The sequence below is a fragment of the Topomyia yanbarensis genome, chromosome 3, assembly GCF_030247195.1.
Source record: "Topomyia yanbarensis strain Yona2022 chromosome 3, ASM3024719v1, whole genome shotgun sequence".
NCBI lineage: Eukaryota > Metazoa > Arthropoda > Insecta > Diptera > Culicidae > Topomyia > Topomyia yanbarensis.
Window position 1 is genome coordinate 328,850,969 of NC_080672.1, and position 22,834 is coordinate 328,873,802.

Sequence of the window (22,834 nt, forward strand, 5' to 3'; positions counted from 1 at the left end):
ATGTTGCATGGAATTGTAAATGATTAGGGATATCTTCTAAATATCACAAGCACGCAAATAGCTACTAGATAGATCGTAAATCATGTACTAGGAATCATGAACCAGTTCACGAATACATGAATAATATTTTATGATTTCGTGAACTTTTTCACAAAAACGAATGATGTGACTATTAAACTTGGTATCATGAACCAGTTCACGAATACATGAACAATATTTCATTATTTCGTGAACTATTTCACGAGTACGGATATTGGATCGTGACTAGTATGTTAGGAATCATGAATAAGTTCACGAATACATGAATAATATTTAATGATTTCGTGAACTATTTCACGAAAACGAATGGTAAGTTGTGACTATTATGCTAGGTATCATAAACCGGTTACGAGCATGGATATTGAATCGTAACTAATATATTAGGAATCATGAACCAGTTCACGAGTGCATGAATAATATTTGATGATTTTGTGAACCATTTCACGATCACGGATATTGGATCGTGACTAATATATTAGGAATCATGAATTAGTTCACGAGGATTGAATGGATTCATGAATAAAATTCCGAATTTCGTGAAATAGTTCACGAAAAAATAGCCAGAATATTTTGATTTTGTGAACTATTGTTCCTATAACTATGAAAAAAATCATGAGTCAACCTTTGGTTTTACGACAAATGTTCATAAAGTTGTGAACTAGTTCTCAGCGGAAACCGTGACTGAAGTCCACAAAACAAAATCAAATATTTTCGCTAATGAAAGCGTTATGCGGGCGAAGGGAAATTGAACATAATTATAAAAGCCATGATTTTTGGTCATGGTCCTGTTTTCGTAACGTAAAAACGTGATTGTTCCAGAATTCATAGCACTTTATTCACGATATTGGTAACAATTGTTTTCCCGTGTACATGAACGGTCGTTTCAATGCGGACACATGTAGTATTCCTTTTAGGATTTATCGTCTAAGTATACTGCTGAAGTCAATTGCGCTAGACTGATTAGTCAAAGACAAAAGATTAAACCTGCGCTGACCAGGATGTAGGTAAGAAAATTTTGTCTACATTTGGAATATGTATTGACAATTAATTCTTAAGGAGGGTAGGTATTTTTCACATAGAATGTGTATGCAAAATTTGAAATAAATCGGTTAAGTACATTTTGAATGGCAGGTAACACCGCAAATCATGTTCTTTCCAGAGAGACGTTCTACAAAAAGGTTCACCTCCGAGTCACTTGTAGATATTTTTGCATGAAAAAATTACAGAATGTTATTGAAATGATACATTACAACACACAAAAGTTTTGGTCAATTCGCTTTACCCAAAGTTCTAAAAAAAATTCGCAAAGAAAGTGATTTTTTTACTAGCTGAAACCCTTACACCCCCCACCCCCCCTTAATACGTAGTAACAATTAATTTCAAAACTACCGCTTTACATAAGTGGCAGTTTCTCCATTAACAATTCCATGTTTTTCAAAAAGTATTTCCAATAGCTTGCCTTTTGACATCAAGATAAAATAGCGAATAGGGTTTAAAAAATCCACCGGTATTTGATCAAAACACTTCCATTTAATAACATCAAACTATCTACGCGGTTGATAATTCAATAGTAATTCTTCAAAAGGGCTAATGAGACTTTTGTAAACAAACTTATTTCGCTCATTATTCCGCTACCGAGTTGAATTTCATGAAAAATACACATGAATCAACATCTTTATCCTTGGTAGAATCAATTTCAAATGTTTTCTGTGTTGAAATGATAACAAATTAGGAGAAATTAGTAAAACAAAAGTTTGTTTACAAATCTTATTAGCCCTATTCAAATGTTGATATGGAATTTACTTCGCAATACAGTGATTACCTTATTGGAGACATGATGCGCATACGATTCACACCACAAACAACTTCCCTATTCCGACAGGTTGAAAACAACAACTCTACAGTCCACCGGCAAATCAAAATTGGCAGTCCCGATCGGGTGCCTATTTCCCTCACACGACTGGAATCATATTGAAGGAAGACCGTGGGATGCACATGTCAATTGACAATCTGTGCATATTCGGCGATTACTAAAACAACCGCCTTCGCACTGATACCGGGTATAGACACGGCGGGGAAATAGAATGGTTACCGTGTATGGCTAATTGAATCAAAGTCCGTCGTCGTCGTCGTCGTTGTCGTCTTCGTTCGTCGCTCGTTTGGATTGATTTAATATGGTCGTCAGTCAATCAAGACTATGATGGTGGTGGACATGCCATCCGCGGCGTTATATGATTCGAATGATTGACTTCCAGTATGCCGCCTGGGCACAATTAGTTCCGATTGGAAATAATCAGATGAAATGGTTGAACAATCACTGGTCTATGCACTGACGGATTCGTTCTGTAAACGTGCCGGACTGGTGCGTCGAAACTGAAGGAAAGTTTGGTAGTTTAGAGTTTAAGATAACAATTTTAAAACCAGCAATTTACAATTCTGGGTCATAAAATCCAGAGCCAGATTTTTCAGCTGCACTGGATCTCGTATTTTGTACAAACCCTCTCCTAGTGATCAAATGTAACGAGCCAAAGGACCTAATATGCGAGTTCTGGGACACACCCGAACTTTAGAATCAAGCGCTTAACGCAAGGGTCATTCTATGTCAGATTTACAACCGAAATTATAATTCCTTCCAAAACTTATTTTTTGCATTCTTCAGCCAAAAATAATTGACACGCATTTTTTGTTTTGGCTGAAAATGATATTGTGTTTCAAGTTACAAGTTTTTGAATTCCTGAATTTTATAAAATTTAACATTTTCCAATCACTCAAAACTATTAAATAATAAAAGTTGCGTTGAAAGTTTTTGGAAAAATTTAAAACGAAAAATACGTGTCAAGTATTTTTAGCTAAACAATGCAAGAAAAATATTTGGAAGGAACTAAAATTTTGCTTACAAATCTAACGTAGAATGCCCATAATGATCTCAACAGAATTACATAGGTATAAAACAAGCAATTAACTATGACATTGATTAGATTCTGGTTTGGATATAATGGATAAATTATAAACGAGCGGTGATTCTATGAACTTGATACTAGGATTTAGTTTAGATGAGATATCTAAGATTATTCAAATGAATTATGTAAAGGTATGAGAAGATTAATTCTTTAGTTGCTGGATCTAGACTTTAAATGATGGACTATGGAATCCAACACAGCTTTTTAAAAGAATTAGTTCATTCATCGTCTTTGAATTATGTTAAGATTGAAACCAAAAAAGCAATTCTAGTATTGTTCTAGTATTATTCTTTTAAAATTATTAACTTAAACTTCAATCGAACTTTGTACCAAAGTAAACGAAGTTACATAATCAGTAACTAAACTAAAAGAAACCTAAGATTCATTCACAAAATTTTTATTCTCGTATTCTGTAATGGTCCCATCCAAATTAATATATATCAGACATGCCAACAACCTTCCAAATATTGGCAATACAAATTTTCCACTGCCGCCTTGTTTTGCAATCGAACACAATTAAATGATCTCCTATTATGGCCTTTATGTGAACCGACGCGACGTACAATTTAGTGTTAGTTTCACTGCCGCTATGCGAAACCAAAGGCAGCCACTTTTAAAATAGATACCGCGATCGAAAAGGAAATCAAAAAAAAACGGCATACATAGTTCAATAGGGGCTAATTTCGAGTCAGACTGGGGGCGTCATCTGTGCTTGAATTGAAATCAGATCTGAGTTTCAACGATTCTGGGTCTATTTAATTTTAATCAAAAGTGCTCTTCCGTTAAATCGCTGCGGGTAGATCTGTGCATAAAATTCTGGCTGGGAGGCAGCTGTATGTGCAATTGAACCGAATAATCAGCACTGGTTGCACAATATGTGCCAAAACTGTAGTAAGCAGACGTCCCGGGAAGTAGCCCGCATTTTCCAGTGTGTTCATTTTTTCAAATTATTAACGCGCAATATTAGAACTATGAATCGCACATAAAATTAATAATAATTTCTATTTCTAGTACATGGACTGCAGAAAAGTGGCTCAGTCACAAATTCGGCATAAATTTTAGATGTTACTAAGTAGTTAAAAAATAAGCCTATACCCTTTACATAGAAAATATCTCGATCTGGAATTTCAAATTAAACAACAAGAATATGGGTAATGCCAGAGACATAACAGGAGTGAAGCAGGATACAATTCTGCTAAAGAATTTAAGTACAGCTGTTATATTGTCTTCTGAAAACGTATTTAAATCAGCTAGTTCGTTATTACTATAAACATCGGATTTAATTATAGTTTTAGCAGTTAGATTTAGATTTGCAAATGGTAGTCCTGAAAAAAAACTGCTATCCCTTAATAATAGTCGTTTACGCTATCCGTCCAGTAAGAAAAATTCATCCCCGTTGCACCAATGCGCCTTTGCGAAAACCAAATTGTGTAGTTCATGTTTAGTTCATGTTTATGTTTATTACCTTCACCAACAGGCCCCTTGGCCCCAATGGTGGTTGCTTAAACTAATTACATTTTAAAATTGTCAGAATTTTCACTTTTATCGCATTCCGCGTCCTGTTGAAGTCAAAGGCCGTCGCCACACTGTTAAAAATTCGTTGGAGTCCGGTAACAGCGCTCTGGCAACCATAGTTGGTTCTCTTGAACGGAACTCGCAGAAGGGAGTTATTGCGTAGAGCTCGAACGCGGGCTTGAAGATCCAGACGTCCGAGGATTGTAGGGCAATCCACTCTGGCAGAGAGTAAGTCCGAGACGAACAGGGCTCGAGAGCAGTCCCTCCGGATGCTGAGTGTATCGAGGTGTATTAGCTGGCAACGGTTTTCATAGCTCGGCAGCTGAAATCTGTTTCGCCATGGGAGATGACGAAGGGCGAAGCGTATGAACCTGCGTTGGGCAGCCTCGATTCTGTCAATCCCGTTCTGGTAGTACGGATTCCAAACAGCTGAACAATATTCTAACGTTGAGCGGACCAACGCGCAGTAAAGCGATTTAAGACAATATACGTCCCTGAAGTTTTTCGCTATTCGGAAGATGAACCCAAGCTGTCGAGATGCCTTATCCACGATGTATGACGTATGTGGTTTGAATGTTAATGCCGAATCCATGATGACTCCGAGATCTTTGATGTGAGAGTGTCTTGGAATACTCGAGCTGAAGAAATGGTAGTTAAACTGAGTCGGTTGGCGTTTCCGCGTGAACGTAACGATTGAGCATTTGCTCGGGTTTAAAACCATTCTGTTTAGATCACACCACGTGCTAAAGCTGTTCAGTTCCCTCTGAAGAAGCTCGGCATCGGTTTTATCCCGTATTTGTTGAAAAATTTTCATGTCGTCGGCGAACGCAAGGCGGGGTCCTTGTAATGTGAAATTGACGTCATTAAAGTAGAGGAGGAATATTACTGGACCGAGATGGCTTCCTTGTGGTAGGCCGGATGTAGCGAAGAATGGTGCAGATAGACAGTCCTTAATGCTGATTTGGAGTTGCCTTCCATCGAGGTAGGAACGAAACCAGCGCAGAAGTTGTCCGTGAATGCCGAGTTTGTCCAGCTTCGCTATTGCGATATCATGGTTGGTTTTGTCGAAGGCCGCAGATAGATCCATATAAATAGCATCGGTTTGCAATCCGTCAGCGAATCCATCCATTACATATGCTGTGAACGAGAGCAGGTTTGTCGTTGTCGATCGTTTAGGCATGAAACCATGTTGGTCATCTGCAATGTAGTGTTTGCAGTGAAAGAAAAGAGGATCTAACACAACCAGCTCGAACAGTTTTGATACAGCACTTAAACACGAGATTCCCCGATAATTGTCAATGTTCGATTTGTTTCCTTTTTTATGAACTGGAAACATGTGCGCTGCTTTCCAGCAGGAAGGGAATGTACCAGTAGTGAGTGATAGCTCGAAGACTCGCCGAAGTGGTTCAAGAAGGCCGCTGATGCACTTTTTGACAAAAATCGAGGGAACACCATCTGGACCCGGGGAACAAGATGCTTTCAGTTTGGCATTTGCTGCCAGAATGGCAGCATTATCGACACAAATTCGGTTGATGGTTCGTCCTAGAGAAGGAGTTAAATTAGCGGCGGCAGCGACTTGTTGTGGTGGCAGGCGCTCGTTGGAAAAAACGCTTGAAAATTTGTCGGAGAACAGTTGGCAAATTTCCTTAGTGTCGGTGCCTAAAACTCCATTAAACGACATACAAGATGGCAAACCGGGTTCTTTTCGCTGCTCGTTAACATACTTCCAGAACGACTTGGGCTTGGATTTCAGTTGACGCTCGACGTTTCGCTGGTGTCTAAAAAAGGCGCGTCTGCTTTGTTTGTATTCGTGGTTGAGTTGAAAGTAGTGATTTCGTAATGCAAGTGTCTTATGCTTCGAGAACTTTTTAAATGCAGCTCGTTTGGCAGATTTTAAACGTCTAAGGACAGTTGATTGCCAGGGAGTTCATCGGTACTAATTGTTCGTTTTGGTACATGGCGGTCGATAAGGTAGTTAAGAATACTAGAAAACGTCATCGCTGCTTCGTTCGCGTCGTCATTGTTAATATTTTCGTCCCAGTTTATATCCAACAGCGTGCTAACGATGCTGTCGTAGTCAGCGCTTTTAAAATCGTAGACGATAGAGCTTGAGACGTCTTCAAAATTCGCTCCTAGGTTACCAGCAAGTACAAGATGTAGTGGGGGATGATGACGCACCTGCTTGACTAAAGGAGTCGGTGCAGTGCAGCAGTACAGAGCGCAGTCCCGGGCACTTACAAAGCAGAGGTCCACCTGATAGTAAGCCATTTGCTTCAACCCAATTGTCGAGGCGAAACAAGATCATTTTCTCGAACAACTTTCGGATACAGGACAGCATTGCAATCGGTCCATACGAGTTGTGGTCGGAGGTTGGTTTTTCTGGTTTTTGAATGGAGATGACCTTCACTTCAACTCCAATCATGAGGGACAATATTACCCTCAAGAAACTTATTAAATAAATTCAACAAGTGTCTCTTGGCAGTCTGGCAGATTCTTTAACAAGTTAAATTTGATTCTGTTAAGCCCTGGGGCTTTATTGTTACATGACAAGAGAGCAAGTGAAAACTCCACCATCGAAAACGGTGTTTCGTTTGCGTTATCGTGAGGGGACGCAGCGCGCTAGATCTTCTGTGCCGGGGCGGAATCCGGACAACCCTTCTTGGCAAAATCGAATATCCAACGGTTTGAATATTCCCCGCTCTCGTTAGTACTATTTCGGTTTCGTAAGCGCCGGGCCGTGCCCCAAAGAGTGCTCATCGATGTTCCTCTCGTTAGCCCGTCGACGAACCGGCGACAGTAGCTACGTTTTTTGGCTTTCATCAAACTCTTCATGCGCGTTTCCGCCATCGCGTACTGCCGGTAGCTAGCTGGCAGCCCGTCGTCCCGGAAGGTCTTATACGCGGCGGCCTTCTTCGCGTACACGTCTGAGCACTCTCTGTCCCACCATGGATTGGGAGGACGCCCGCGAGAGTTCGCGTCTGGTATGCGTTTAGTCTGAGCTTGAATTGTGGTATCGAGAATCAAGCCAGCCGGGAACTTGTACTCTTCCTCCGGAGGAACTCTTGTGTCGATTCTACTTTTTCGGATATCGCGGACGCGTAGCTCTTCCAATCAATATTTCGTGTGAGGTCATACGAAACATTGATTGTATTCGGTGGCCCTGAACCGTTAGCAATATTAATTACGATTGGCAGATGGTCGCTGCCGTGGGGATCAGAGACTACCTTCCACACGCAATCTAACCGCAGCGATGTCAAGCAGAGGGACAGGTCTAAGGCGCTCGGACGCGCTGGAGGGGCAGGAATCCGTTTCATTTCACCCGTGTTCAAAATGGTCATATTGAAGTTGTCGCAAAGCTCATGGAGTGAGGTAGATCGATTATCATCATGAAGGCAACCCCATGCCGTACCGTGGGAGTTGAAGTCATGTAAAACTAGCCTCGGTGCGGAGAGGAGTTCCGCAATATGCAAAGCCGTCGATAGCTAACTGAGGCTCCAGGGGGGATGTAGGTGGAAGCAATGCCTTAAATTCTGGTTTGGTAAGCGACAACTTCAATGCCTGGTGTCGACGGGAGCACTTTTTGATCCCCGAAAGTAAGAGTCTTCTCAATCCAAGCGAATAATATTAAAATCGTGGAAGTGGTCTATTTCTGAAGTAAACGATGTCTCGAATAGAGCAAATGCATCGCAATTCAAGTTATTTAGTAAGATTGTAAAGGAATCGATTTTCGGGATAATGCTTCTGCAATTCCACTGTAGAACAGTGATTGAATCCGTGACCTCGTTCAATGAATTAGCCATCGAAGGATACAATCGCTGAAAAGAGGGGCCATTTCGCAGTGAATTGCATGAAGGATATTTTTACTGTGAGGAGAAAGCTTATCAAGATGCTTTTAAGAGGGTCAGAAATATTTAGTGCTGTAAAAATACGGTCCATAATGTCAGAGAAATTTCTTTCGCTGGTTTCTTTCTCTGGCTGAGATATGGGAACACTTGGCGTTTTTGATGTTCCTGGGAACTCCTTTTCTGAGCTCAGGTTACTAAGACCGGGAGCGACTTGCTTCGGTTTTGCACCAGTACTTCCTTGAGTAGTTATTTTAGGGGGCCATGAAGAGAAACCTTCTGACCTTTACGACGAAGCTTAGGAGAGGAAATGTTCCTCCTATTTCCATTGCTTCTAGGCACAGCAGAAGATGTTCCCACCTGGGGTTCATCGCAGTCGCCTTCGTCAGTAGACAAGTTGGTGTAGATGTTCGTAGAGGCCGGTGGCGTAGCTATCTTAAGTATTTCTGCAAAAGATCGCTTAGAGAATGCTTCCCTGAAGGGAACGTTTAAGATTTTCCTCGCGCTGTTTGTACGCGGGACATGAAGGGAGATCATGTGGGTTTCCCCCACAGTAGCGACACTTTTCGACATCTCTTCCACAGAAATCATTCGCATGATTTCCACCGCATTTCCCGCAACGGGTCTTATTGCTACAATGGGAGGCTGCGTGTCCCAATTGTTTGCAATTAGTACAGTTCATGACCCGCGGCACAAAGAGGCGAACAGGTAGAGCAGAATTGGCGAAGGTCATCCGATAAGAGTCTGAGTTGACGATGTTTTCTTCCCGTCAGCTGCGACCGATGCTGAATGCAAACGTTTGCACTCCAGTATCTTCACTGACTTAAGCATAGGGTCTTTGAAACAGCCAGTCCCATATTTCAACAGGTCCTCGCAACTCAGACTCGAATCGAAAACGATCCCACTGACTTCAACCCTGTTAGCTGGAATATACATCCTGTACGTAAAGAGCCCGTAGCTAGCAATATCGTTTGCCTGTGTTAAACTGTTAACCCGAAGCTTATCAGGGCGAATTTTCGATATTTCTGTCACGGCCGAATACCGATCCGTCAGAACTCGAGAAATCTGCAATAGATTCAAACACTTTTTTTCTTTGGTCCGAAAGAAGATCACAAATGGCCTGGTGGCCGAGCTCGGATATACTTTGAGCCGGGGAGCCGATTTTGTTTTGGCGTCCATCTCACCTTGAGATGAGCCGCCGTCAGGGGAAGTCATTTTTGCACGGGCCTATTGCCCAGTGCACGTTAGTAGGAGAACCAAGAAGCGGAAACGTAAAATAATACTTAACTTGTGTATGTAACGGTATCCAGACGGCTTACTAGAAGAACACTGCTTCACTGCTCACTGACCGGCTAACTGTACTCAGAAACAGAAACACAAAAGAAGGGAAAAAACGCTGGAACCTCGACGAGACGGAGATAACCTTGAACGCGGATTAGCACTATTCTTTGACGGAGATAACCAAGATAACCTTGAACGCGGATTAGCACTATTCTTTGTCGTTATAGACTGCACGGACTGGTAAAACACTTCTGTCTCGACTGAGCGCTCGAAAACGAATGAGACACCTTCTTCACTTTCGAATTCATAGTGTTATTGTCACAAAAACACTGGTGTTCATACCACAAGAACAAATCCCTTGCCAAATCATAATTTTTTTGTTAACTTATCCACGTAAAATTAGAGCCACGGAATTCGTTTGAAATCGGTTATCGCATAGCTTTCATCGTCAATCAGAACACATCCATCAAGTATTTAGTGAGTTCATAAGAACCATGTGAATATTAACAGAATGTAATGATCATTCATAAATTACGTAACGCAACAATTGAGTCCCACCTCCCCCCGTGTAACAAATTGTCACAAATTTCTTTGTATCCCCCCCTCATCAATTACGTAACAAATTCGATAGAATTTTTTTCTTCAGTAAAAACATGTTACGTAACGTTCTAGCTACTCCCCCTCCTTCATATGTCACAACATGTCGCATATTGTTATACCCCCTCCCCCCTAAAAGCGTTACGTAATTCATGAATGGTCACTACTAGTAACTTTTGGGGAATCTTATCCAAGTTCTTCATATTCTTTTGTCGAGTCTACTTTTTTAAGTGGTTACACCACCTTAGAGCACGAAAAAATTGGCATATTTCGAGAATTTTTCTTGGCACAATAAAGAGGTGAATCGAGATCTTGAGCTTGTGCGACTAGCCCTGGCTGCTACTCTATTATCGATCTGGACTAGTTGAAGTTGCACAGGTAATAAGCAGATAATTATGCTTGGGAGTAGCGAAACATCTTTCATTGTGCAACTCCTGGTAATCCTAAACGGTTTATTGATCAATACCGGCACCGGCCAGGCCCGAACGAAGATTGCGGAAGGAAAGGAAAGGAATGGTTAGTCCGATCCTTGCTTTTGCTAGAGGCCGTATATACTACTGCGCACTCCACAAGTATCACAGGAGGAGGATAATTTTTTGTTAGTAGAGTATAGAAGTTGGATAACTTCTTCTTTACCGACGCCAGAGAGGTGATTCCACTACCTGGACTAGATATCGATCCACCAATTTCATGGACCGGGGACCAACGGCTTTACTTCCCTTCCGAAGGAAGACGCGACCACAGATTTTTTCACCTCAGAAAAATCTCAACGACCTCGGCTGGAATTGAACGCAGGCCAACTGGAATGAGTGGCGGTCACGCTTACAACTCAACCACCGGCGCCGTCAGAGCTGTATCGAGATCTTGTTAAATAGGATTTATAACATAAGTATGGAATCATACAAAATGATTTTTTCGAGAAATTTCATCACAAGATGGCGGCTGTGTAACATTTTTCTCCATGCAAGTTTTTTTGGAAGGGGTCCTCGGCCGGAAATCTATGTCCCGTAGTTTTTGACGTAGAGCCAAAAACTAGTTTTTGGTTTCCTTGTGTCAATAGCAAGCGACGTACGTAGGATTTTTTCGATATTTTGATTTTTCGCAAATTGGCGCATTTTTGAGTGAAAAAAACGCCGAAAATATCATAAAAATCGACACAAAATTGTTAATTAAAAAAAGTAAAGCAATAAAAAAAATAAAATCCTACGTGCGTCGCTAGAGAAATCAGTTTTGAGTAAACTGTAAAAAATTCAAAGCGATTAAAAATCATTTGTTTGAGTTCCATTTCCGGCCAGCTCAAAAAATATGGTTTCGAGAAAAACGCGGTTAAAGTTTTCATTACACACGGAATGAGTATATTGGCGTTGCGACAGAATTGAAAATTTGAATATTTATGTATTGTTTTCGTTTTTCATATTTTTAAACTAATAAATAGAAAATCGGTTTGGAGATTTTCCAGTGGTGTAACCCCTTAAAGTTAATAACTTTCGTTGAACTAAACGAAATTACATTATATTTGCACTGATCAGTTGGACAAATGTAACCAATTTTGTATTAAATTTTGAAGTATTTATTACTTGTATGCATAACGTAAGAACTGTCGAAAATGACACAGAAAACCCGAAATTTGATAGTGTATTTCAGGCAGAGTTGTTGATATAGTGCATCTAAAAAACCTGATCGAATATTGGGAAGTTATATAAGTTACGCATGTATATTTGGTCAGTGTTAAGTCAGACCGGACTAAGTGACAAAATATTGATTTAGAGAAAAACGAGTTTAAAGTTTGTATCGCAGCATCCTTTACATTATGATTGGAAATTAATTTTTGCCATAATCCTTGTTTGATGTTACATATTTCAAATCTGGCAAAAGTCAGGCGTAGCTGACGAAATTCTTTATCCAGTGATATCATTATCTCATTTTTTTATGCTTTGCGACTTAGTCCGGTCTGACTTAACACCGACCATTTGTGCTAAGTGCTTCATTCGTCGTTCGCTAGTCGAATGAGAAGCATGTAGGATACACGGTCAGACGATGTGATAAGAAGAAGACAAAGATTTATCTTTGTTAATCAGCCTTATTCTGCATTATGACGGATTGCTTTTTAGAACGAATGTTATCATTCTCAACAACGACAGCACAATGAAATGGGTGGCAGATTCGATCCAAAATGCATTCCATAATGCAACAATTATAATATTTTGTCGAAATTTGGGATGTAATATTTTGTTATTATTTACTTTGTTGGGTATGCTGGTGATTGAATTGGTGATACTTGGCGCTGCCCTTATTAGTTGAGCGCTTGTCTGCTGTTAAACAGTAGGTGTCGAAGTAGTATGGTGCTGATTATGGTAGATAAATTGTCCATAGTAGCTTCGACACATGACACATAATTATCTGTTTTAAATGGTAATAATTTAGTATTTGAGTGTGGTATATGCATTAGAGTGGGACATGGTTATATGAAAAAAATAAAATTTGGCTCCGAGTAACTTTTTGGGTCCATTTAGTTCCCAGAACAACTCTGCAAATTTTTAGCTTGATCGGTGAAATTATATTTTTGCGCCCACGGTTTAAAGTATGGGAAAATTGTCTTTTGAAAATTAATTCTTCCAAGAGTCACCCGTTATCTCCTAAAAATAAACAGATGTCTGATTTTTATAGGAAATTTGTCAAGGAAACAAAGTCTAGAAGACTGCAAAACGATTTGATGCTTGTGAAAAAAGTTATTAAGCAAAAACCGATTGATGCCCTGAGGATTGATGAAAATTTCACTTTTCATAGCATCACTGCTTCTGACGGTTTTATTATATACAAAATGTTCAACTTTCTCTTATTATGTACAAAATAAGCCTCAATTTATCCATCCAAACCTTGCGAAGTGGCCAAATAATATAGATAAGCGATTTAGATACGTTAAGAGAGGAATTATTTTGTAAAAGTTAATTTTCCCATACAAAATCCCATGTAAACTTTAAACAGTGGGCGCAAAAATATAGTTTCGCCGATCGAACTAAGAATTTGCACAGTTGTTCTAGGACCCAAATGGTACCTAAAAAGTTGCTCGGAGCTGGAATCTATTTTTTGTCCCACCCTAATATGCATAGCGTTAATTTATTTTAGGTAACTTCACTGTATTTCCTTAGTGAATAAGGTCATTTTTTTTTCTTCTGTGCCTCTGAGAAAGCTTTCATTACAACTGCTATGGATTAATGTATTGGTTCAGTGTTACAAAACGACCGAATTGTACGTACCCAAATTCTAAAATTTATGCACATTAATTGAGCGACACATTAATTTCCAAGACACTCAAAATAATATTTCTCACCCATAAGCAGGGATGCCAAAGGTACTGGTAAACTACATTTTTTTCGGTATATTTACATTTGCACAAGCCGTACAGCCCGCTACAGCGACGCATCACTACAGCTCTTGCCAGAACGGTAGCCAAACCGAGTACATTTTCCCGTAGAGCAGTAGAATACATTTTTGTTTTGCTGCTGTACTCCGACTGCTCGGTGAGAGTGTGGCGTAGTAAAGTTTGTTCTCTCGTTTTGTACACTTTTCTCTGTGTAGTCAAAGGTAGAGGCCCGCACACGAAAACGTTGATGCCGGTCGTGGCGCAAACGAACCGCATTTATTTTTGTCGTTAGTGACTGATAATATTGAATAGATCAAAAATATTAAAAAGTGTAAAATAAGGAAAGAGAAGCTGTACCGCTCGCGTCTGGTGGCTGTACTGGGGGCAGTATTTCTTTGTCATGTTACTGCTTTGCTTACAGACTGCCGTACAGCGCTGGGCGTTCTGCAATAGCGAACGAGAGCAGCGACGAAAGAGAAATGAGAATGTAGGCAGAAAAATTACAGCCGCAGAAAAGGTAGGCATTTTGCATCCTTGCCCATAAGAATGTGTATTTGTTGTTTTTGTGGTTGAAGCTTGTCCACAACTTCATAAACAATTTTAAATACAAAAGGTAACATTCCATTTTTTTACTTTAATCTTACTCGGAAGAAACGAATTTGAAGTTTGATCCACCCTAATGTACAACTAGCGTGACATGGACAACAGTAAACAAACCATTGTACGACCCCTCGAACTCAACATTCCGGCATACTATCATCCGCAGAGATGCACTTCTCCACAACTCGGATGCTGCAGACTCACGAAAATTCTCTTGCTATCCTAAATAAGCGTTGGAACGTTTCAAAACAGTGCTGCTCTCTTCTGCAGAGAACACTAACACGGTTAATAAATTATCCCACAGAGAAGCGACCTCAGCAGCGAGTGCAATCACACGCCGCGGCGGGAGCAACTTTTTAAATAGACACATTTCTACGCTTCTCTTCGATGTGTGTAGGTTTCATCTAAATTTCATGTCCATCAATGCAACACGCAGCGGAAAAATATCCAATTTTGGAATAAAATCACAAACCACTTTCAGCACACAGTAAACCGAGGCTAAAGCCTACAAATATGCTCGTTTATGCAACATAATTCTGCACGGTGTGTTACGGCCGATCATCGATGCTCACCTGTTGTTATTTCACTATCAGCCTTTTAGTTCCACAACACTCCAAAACCGGATCCTCCAACCACTGACCAGTTTCTGTCGATGGACCCTTTTCTCTGTATCACTGTAACTTACTTGAGCTTCTTCGGTACATGTATTTGCACTTGAATAAACTGCTCAATAATCACGTAATTTACCTGGGCGAAAGTGTTCAATTACATCGATAAACTGAAACCACATAGACGTCAAAATAACTTTATCCGAAGCCGACACGACAGTACGCACTTTTCCATGAGAAAACCCTCCAAACAGGGAGCCGTCTGACAGCAGCACAGCACTGGAGTGGGTGGATGACGGTGGTGGTGAATGGCGACGACGGTGGGCGTCCAAAAGGGTGGGAGAAAGTAAGAGTTCACAGTCGGGCTCACTGCGCCGGGCGAAAAAAAATGCAACACTTTTCTGGTTTTTAGTTACGCACAACAACAACAATGCAGTCACGATGTAGTCGTCCTCGATTGAAACTAGAACACGGAGGACGTATACGAGCAATCACTTTTACGGTTTTTTGGTCGACACTTTGGTCGTATAGCTACAAAACCAACACATTCGCGGCCAGGATGAACGAAATTGTTTGTGCCGACCCGACCGCTTTGGCAAGCGAATGAATCTAAAATAATGTGTCTGCAGTCTGCACTACGACCAACGTTGAGTTCGAGACAGACACGCCGCTCAATTCGGTGGATCCAATATTTGTTAGCATAGAGCGAACACTGAATGAATGAACGAAAAACCCCAACCGTTCAACGGCAATGATGAACAGTAACTGATGAATCGGTTTACAGCAACGAGTGGATACGTTTCAGATCAGATTCGCAGCCGGTGCGTGCAATGAGTGACAGAGAGCACGCTGGCCGCTTTTATAGCTTCGAGGTGGGAAGGTGCTAAAGGGTGCATACATAGAAAATAGTACACACAAAATTGTTCTTTCTCAACGCATCTTTTTGAAATTTTCAGAGTTATTTTTGAATTATGGTTTGGATACTTTATTTGTTGTCTTACAGTATTAATTCGAACTGTTTTCAGAATCAACTGAAGAAACATCCCACTCGTTTGTGATGTTAGATGAATTGGAGTAGAGCAATGCACTCTCTAATCTTTTGTTCAACATGGCGCTCGAAGATGAGATACGAAGATTTGATGTGCAAAGGAATGATATCGATATCATTGGCGTTGATCGCAGGACAGTGGAAGAGGTTTTGTTACCTGCTGAAAAGGGGGCTACGAGAATCTAACTAACCATAAACTTTGCTTAAAAAGTATATGGGAGCTGTTAAAGCAGGGCCGGCGAAACACTTTTTTCCCGGGTAGGTGTAGTAAGATTCGGAGTGATTTCTACTAGTGGTGACGAAAGTTCAGTACACCAACTGTAAGTGTAAGTGAAAATGAAAATTTCCGGATAATACCTTGTGGCTATTTGGAAATACTCTTTGTTAACGGGCTGTGTGACAGATGGCTCAGCGAAAAAGTGTTTGTTGATTACTGATACCACAAATCTTCCACCGCTAAGTACCAATTACTCTATTGTTTTAAATTTCGTAGCATTAATTTTCTGTTTCCTCCGATAAAACCTTCTTAGCGTGGGTACTGAAACCCGCATGATAGTTTTGACTAATGGGAAGGTATCTCCGACAACAGACAGCCCCTCTGGCTCAATGGAGGTCGATCTGAATATTTATCTGATGAAAAAATAATGCCGATAAATCTCCTTTTCGATATAAACTATATTCATCTTATACAACAGGCCCCTGGATGGTCTACTTCCAAACCGAATATAACCCATTTAACATCATCGCGTAAACTAACTAATCAACACTCGGCCGTGTACAAAGAAGTATCTTGTCTACGTACCTATCTGAAAAGTAGAGATTGATGGTGTAGTCTCCAACAGAGGCCTTAATTGCGATATATGGGGTTGGCTCCTTCCAAAACCCATTGCTTCAGTCAGTAAAAATTCTAGTCTATAAGCAATGCGTTCAGCATAAATCGAGGGGTATAAGAACTTATTTTCAATCATCATGACGAGCCTTTCGCCGGTTCTACTCGTAGAGGTAGATCTTCTACAATTTCAACATTATTCGCCAAGGCCGAATTAATCCTCAGTAGCAGATATTCGGCCCTATTCTGCGCGGCGTGTGACGTGAGACGACTCATCTCACCTCACTTTACGTGACTTTTCTCACCCTATTCTGAGAGTCGACTCGGGTGAGGTGAGATTCCCCATTGCGGTTAAATGGGCGTCTCACGTCACCCGAAGTGACTCTTCAGAATTGGGTGAGAAAAGTCACGTAGAGTGAGGTGAGATTAGTCGTCTCACGTCATACGCCGCGCAGAATAGGGCCGATTGAAGCTGTTGGTTGTCAAGTCCCAATCAACTCCCACACTATGGCACTGTCTTGTCTGGGTTGTCTTCACGTTGATGAACGATCTATTTTACTGCACCGCGGCCAAGCGTGTTGGATTTATCATTGTACTCGACCTCAATTAGTGTTCCTATTGATTGGAACAGCTACGCGTGTACTATGTCCGAAACAATCGAATAAAAACAAGAAATTCCCCCGGTGGAAGCATACAAGGTTTTAACTGGCTTGATTATCGACACTGCGATTAAAGGTCAGAAGAAACGAGATCCTGCGCAAACAGCAGACGGTCTTCCACTTCGTGGTGGGTAAAGAGCACTCCGAATTGTACGCGAAAAGGCCCTATAAGGACTCTTTGAATGTCGGATCGCCCGATTTTTTTCTCGTATATATGCAACGTTTGAAACGCAAATGAAAAACCTAATGAATGCTGAAAACGCGGTTATTGGCACCGGTTTGTCGACGGATTAACGAGAAAAATAATGTTTCATCTGGTTATTATGACAGTAGTAGTGAAACTGATCACAAAGGAGGCTGTGCCGCATACATTCTTCCCACAAAACTGATGGTTTTATATTTACCCATTTATAACGACCATGACCACATCGTTACAGTTCCAAGAATGCTCTCCATTCGATGAAGCATGGAGAGCACTCCTGGCTTTTTCTGCAGAAAACATGCGAGTTCCTTAGTTCTTTATCTGTAAAATCATATCAGATTACCTTAGTTTGAATTCTTTTGCATTGCTGTATTCCGGGTAATGAGAAGGCGGACACTTAGATTAGAATGGTAATGCGAAAAGGCAACCAGTTAGGCATTAGAAGGTAATATTCATGGAAGATCGCGTAGCTTCAACAAGTTTTTCAGTATTACTTATCAGAGGACGCTCGAAAATTGGTAAATTTCGTGGAACAATGGAAGTTTAGGAATGCCAAAGGCACAAACAAGTCTTGGTTCAAGGGGATAGATGAGGCACGTGACTTCATTCGGTTGACATCTCGGGTTATGTCCAGTCATTATACGTTGGATGAGCCTCTTCGGTATAGTGGGGACGCGGAGAGCGGTCTCTGCGCTTATGGTGACGATTATCGCAACATTAAACATGTTGTCTGGTCGTGCGCCTAGTGCCCTTGAGCCAGATCTCCGTTGAACGAATCTTTTCCGCCTCGTTCCAGTCCGAGATGTGCTAGCTATCCTCGATATCCCTATATGTCTCTCTTATATAGATTTTAACCAAATTTAGTAGTCTCTTCTCATTTGGTTGATTTGCTAACAGCTACCTGGAAATCTAGTCACAAAGAGGTTCCCGGTGGATCCAAAAAGTATTCTTCCGTTTGCCAAAAAGCTGCAAGTTTAATTTCTCCTTTTCCATAACATTGTTGTCCACCCTCTCTAGACTTTCCCTGATAGGTCTCTGCTACTCTGATGTTGAAATCAATTCCTCTTGTGTATATCTTTTGCCTTCCTTATAATAAACCTAATAGTGTTTCTCCTTGTTTCGTGCTAAAAAAACTGTATATTTTGTCTTTGAAAATATTTCTGCTTCCTTTAGTCTGAATAAAAATGCACTAATATTTTTTCTGCAAATCGATCTGAAATCCTTGTTTAGATTTTAAACAAATCTTAATTATTATGCCATATTGTCAAGAAATTTAAATTGTAAGCCAAAAGAAATTTGCATTTCAATAAAAAAAATGAAATTATTGGGCATCGAGAATTTCAGACGCATGCTATTTGTGTGCAAGACAAATATGCGATTAATTTCAGGTTTTAGTTTGTTCCAAATTTTCGAGCGGGTATTTCCCCTCTCTGTTATTTTCGAGTGTATAGTACTACCCTACTACCCACGGTATCCGCCGGCCCTGTGTTAGAGAACGAGACAGTCCAAACGGTGTTGGTTCCGATGTGGAAATCAATCTTGGAACATGTGAGAAATTCCACGAAGATCCGTCCAAAAATCTATAAAATCGTGACTTAGCATCTTCGTGACGGCGCCGGTAGTTGAGTGGTAAGCGTGACCGCCACCTTTTCCAGTTGGCCTGGGTTCAATCCCATCCGAGGTCGTTGAGATTTTTCTGAGGTGAAAAATCTGTTGTCACGAAGGAAGGAAGGGAAGTAAAGCCGTTGGTCCCAGGTCCAGGAGTTGATGGATCGATATCTAATTCAGATAGTGGAATCACCTCTCTAGCGTCGGTAAAGAAGATGTAGAATCCAACTTCTATACTTACTAACAAATATCCTCCTCCCGTGACACTTTTGGAGTGAGCAGTAGTATATACGGTCTCTGGCAAAAGCAAGTATCGGACTAACATTCCTTCCCTTGCCTTCCGCGATATATGTTCGGGCCTGACCGGCACCGGTATTGATCAATAAACAATTTAGGATTACCAGGAGTTGCACATTGAAAGATGTTTCGCTACTCCCAAGCATAATTTCCTACATATTCTCTGTGCAACTTCAGCTAGTACAGATCGATAACGGAGTAACAGTCAGGGGTGGTCGCACAAGCTCAAGCTCAAAATGGTGACTTAGCATCTTTGACTCTGATGGAATTTTACACGTTTCATCGGCATGGAAGACATTTTCACAGTCAATGAGATCATTTCGACTCAAGAACATTTTCTTTGAAAAAGGCGTTTTGCAGGCAGCATTTTCCAAAAAAAAATCGATTAGCGTATTTTATAGAGCACAACTATCATTGAAAGAGTTATAGGGATTGAATGCTTCCTTGGGGACGGGCATAGCGTAGTTGGTAAATCGGTTGCCTTGTACGCAGCTCACCTGGGTTCGATTGCCATCTCCGCAGATAGGGTTAAAAAAATTCTAAAGAGATTTTTCTAACACAAAAAGAGGCGAATGCCCATAAGGTTAAAACCTCTATAATCCAAATAAAAAAAGAATGCTTCCGCACGAAAAAATATAAGCTGCAAAAAAGTTTGAACATTTACCACAACAACAAAAATTTGTTAAAAAATTAAAATACGAAAAACTCGTGACTAACGACTTACCTTTCAATGCATGGGCCCCTTTTCAAAAGTCGTGTAAGATTTGGAACGCTAATATCTTTTACTGTACTGCATAAATTTAATTAATTTCTTTACCATTTTGTCGAAAATATATGTTGTATAAAATTTTGGAACAGGTATGGCATGCATTAATAACGCAAAACTGCTTTGAAAAATCTTTCGAAAACTACTCGGAAATAGTGAAAGTTGTCAGCTTATCTTAGTCAGAATCCATCATATTGGAATACTTAAATGATAAAAAGATTTAAAAATAGGTCCGTTACGTTACAAATATGTTTAATTTTCATTCGTGTTGAGCGAACGGAGCATCTCCTCAAAGGGCTATACAATCCCGAGATGGAAATACAAACTTGATGTTTTCTGCCGAATATCAGCTTTTTTGCATCTTTTGCCGAAATTAAGATTCCGCATTTTATTCGCCGGGTAAAATCAGCACCGACACGATAAAAATCACGCAAAAATTCGTCGTGTGATTGAATATTATTAAAAAAATATAAGCAGTGCTCCTTATAGCCCGCTATCCAGAGTTCAAGTTGCCTATTTTGCTAATCGTATTAATACAACAAATGATAAATTTCCCAAATTCTCGGCAGCCGGCTGCCCAGAGCAATTATTACATGATAACGCTATTGGCACACTTACTAACAACTCTCCCCTTCCCGTGATACATGTGGAGATGCAGAGGATTCCTCGGTCTCTAGTAGCAACATGTATCGAACTAACATTCCTTCCTTTCCCAGAAGATCTGCATTCGGACGTGGCCGGCGTCGGCGTTGATCAGCATGCAGGGATCAATATAGATTGTACAATGTGGCTCATCATGTTATTCCAATGAACATTTTGCAACCCAATTTGGTTCTGGTCAATAAAGGAATAGCAGCAACGGGCGATCTCTTATGCTTATGCTTTTGCCGAAATCTCAACAGCTGAGATTCAGCAGACATTATTTTTTGCTGAGATCATAGTAAAAGTGACGTTTTGAGTGCTGAGACTCGGAAAATATTTCACCGAAAATCAGCAAGCTAATTTCACTTTACTCAGATATCAGTTTCTAAATTTGCTGATACACGACTGGTGGATGAATCATATTGTGTCGGTACCTGTTACTAGAAGAGGCAACTTTTTTCCGATGGATGGAAAGTAGCATCCACAACGGAAAACAGGATTTTAGTTTTTGTTTTTTTTTAGTTCGTAATTGGTTACCGTTAATTTTATGCATCAAGCCGCAACGTCGTGTTATTAAACGTTACTACTAAACTCTGAGTATCGAACGGAAGGAGAAATGCGGTCAGAATGGATATTCTATTAGAAATCAGGATTATAAGCGTGTAGTGAAAGCGTTTAAGCGGAACCACAATGTTTCGGTCAGGTACCGTACACTCAGATGCTCAGTTGAATCTGTCCAAGTCTTTCGTTCAGAGAGCCATGAACCGGGAGAGACTGACTGCATACGTACAAAGTGCAGAAGACTCCAAATCGTGACGAACTGCAAAATACGATGGGAAAGTCACGGGCCCGAAAACTGTACACTCAGATGCTCAGTTGAATCTGTCCAAGTCTTTCGTTCAGAGAGCCATGAACCGGGAGAGACTTACTGCATACGTACAAAGTGCAGAAGACTCCAAATCGTGACGAACGGCAAAATACGATGGGAAAGTCACGGGCCCGAAAACTGTACACTCAGATGCTGACGAAACCTCATTGTCTCATCGTGGATGATAAGACTTACGCCAAAGCGGGCTTCCGGCAGCTTCCGGGACTACTGTTCTTCACCGCCCAGCACACTTTTTATGTTCCGGAGGAAGTAAGGAAGGAGAAACTTTCAAAGTTTGCCAATAAATACATGATTTGGCAAGCGAACAGCTCATGTGACAAACGGATTGCGCCGTTCGTGACTACCGGGACTGTAAACGGGGAGATCTACCTCCAGGTATCTACAGAAGCGTCTGCTTCCTCTGTTGAAGCAACACGAGGGCCCTGCAATCTTCTGGCCGAATCTAGCTTCGCGCACTATTCAAAAATTATCCTGGAGTGGCAAATATGCCAAAAGCTGGATGATATTTTAAGTTTGAAAAGGATCGATAGTGGATCGTAGGCAGTTTTCTACAGCGTTTTTTCCGTGATGCAATTTTATGTGAGACACTCATTATAATGAGATTACTCAGCGTGTCAAATTCGATAATAAACTCATGAATAAAAAAACATCAGGAAAATGTACCCGAAAACGTATACTTATGAAATCGTGAGCATCGTTTAATTTTCGGTTGTTGTAGTCGAAGAGTTAATACAAATCGGTGTATTCCCAAATTCATGAACTATAATCATAAAAAATTAACCCTAACTAGAAAGTAACCGGAAATTAGGGGTTCTGCACAACCACAAATTCGAGTTCAATCTTATGTATTTATTGACGCGTATTTTGTGATGAAGTGCGACGGCAGGTAGGGGGGTAGGGGGTCATGTCATGCTACGTAGCTTTTTTAAAGGGGAATAGGAGTTGACCTGATGTCTCGACAAACTTACTTGTTTCATCTAACTTTGTTTTTCATTTTTTACGGGGACAAGGGAGAGGATTACCGTCAAGCTACGTAATTACCAGGGGGTATTAGGAGGTTTATGACGAAATGCTACAATGGGGGAGGG

At 40.6% G+C, this 22,834-nt stretch overlaps 1 protein-coding gene across 4 annotated transcripts in view; it reads right to left on the minus strand.

Moving 5' to 3' along the window:
* Positions 1-22,834, minus strand: part of LOC131686753 (zinc transporter foi) — an 88,416-nt gene that overhangs the window by 58,363 nt on the left and 7,219 nt on the right. The window contains exon 2 of one of the 4 annotated variants that reach the window (XM_058970705.1): positions 14,771-14,976. The exons of 2 other annotated variants lie outside the window; for them this stretch is intronic. The gene's annotated coding sequence lies outside the window, so the exon portion shown is untranslated. Of the gene's footprint in view, positions 1-14,770; positions 15,624-22,834 lie in introns of those variants that run through there. One more of the 4 variants, XM_058970708.1, reaches the window with a different exon arrangement.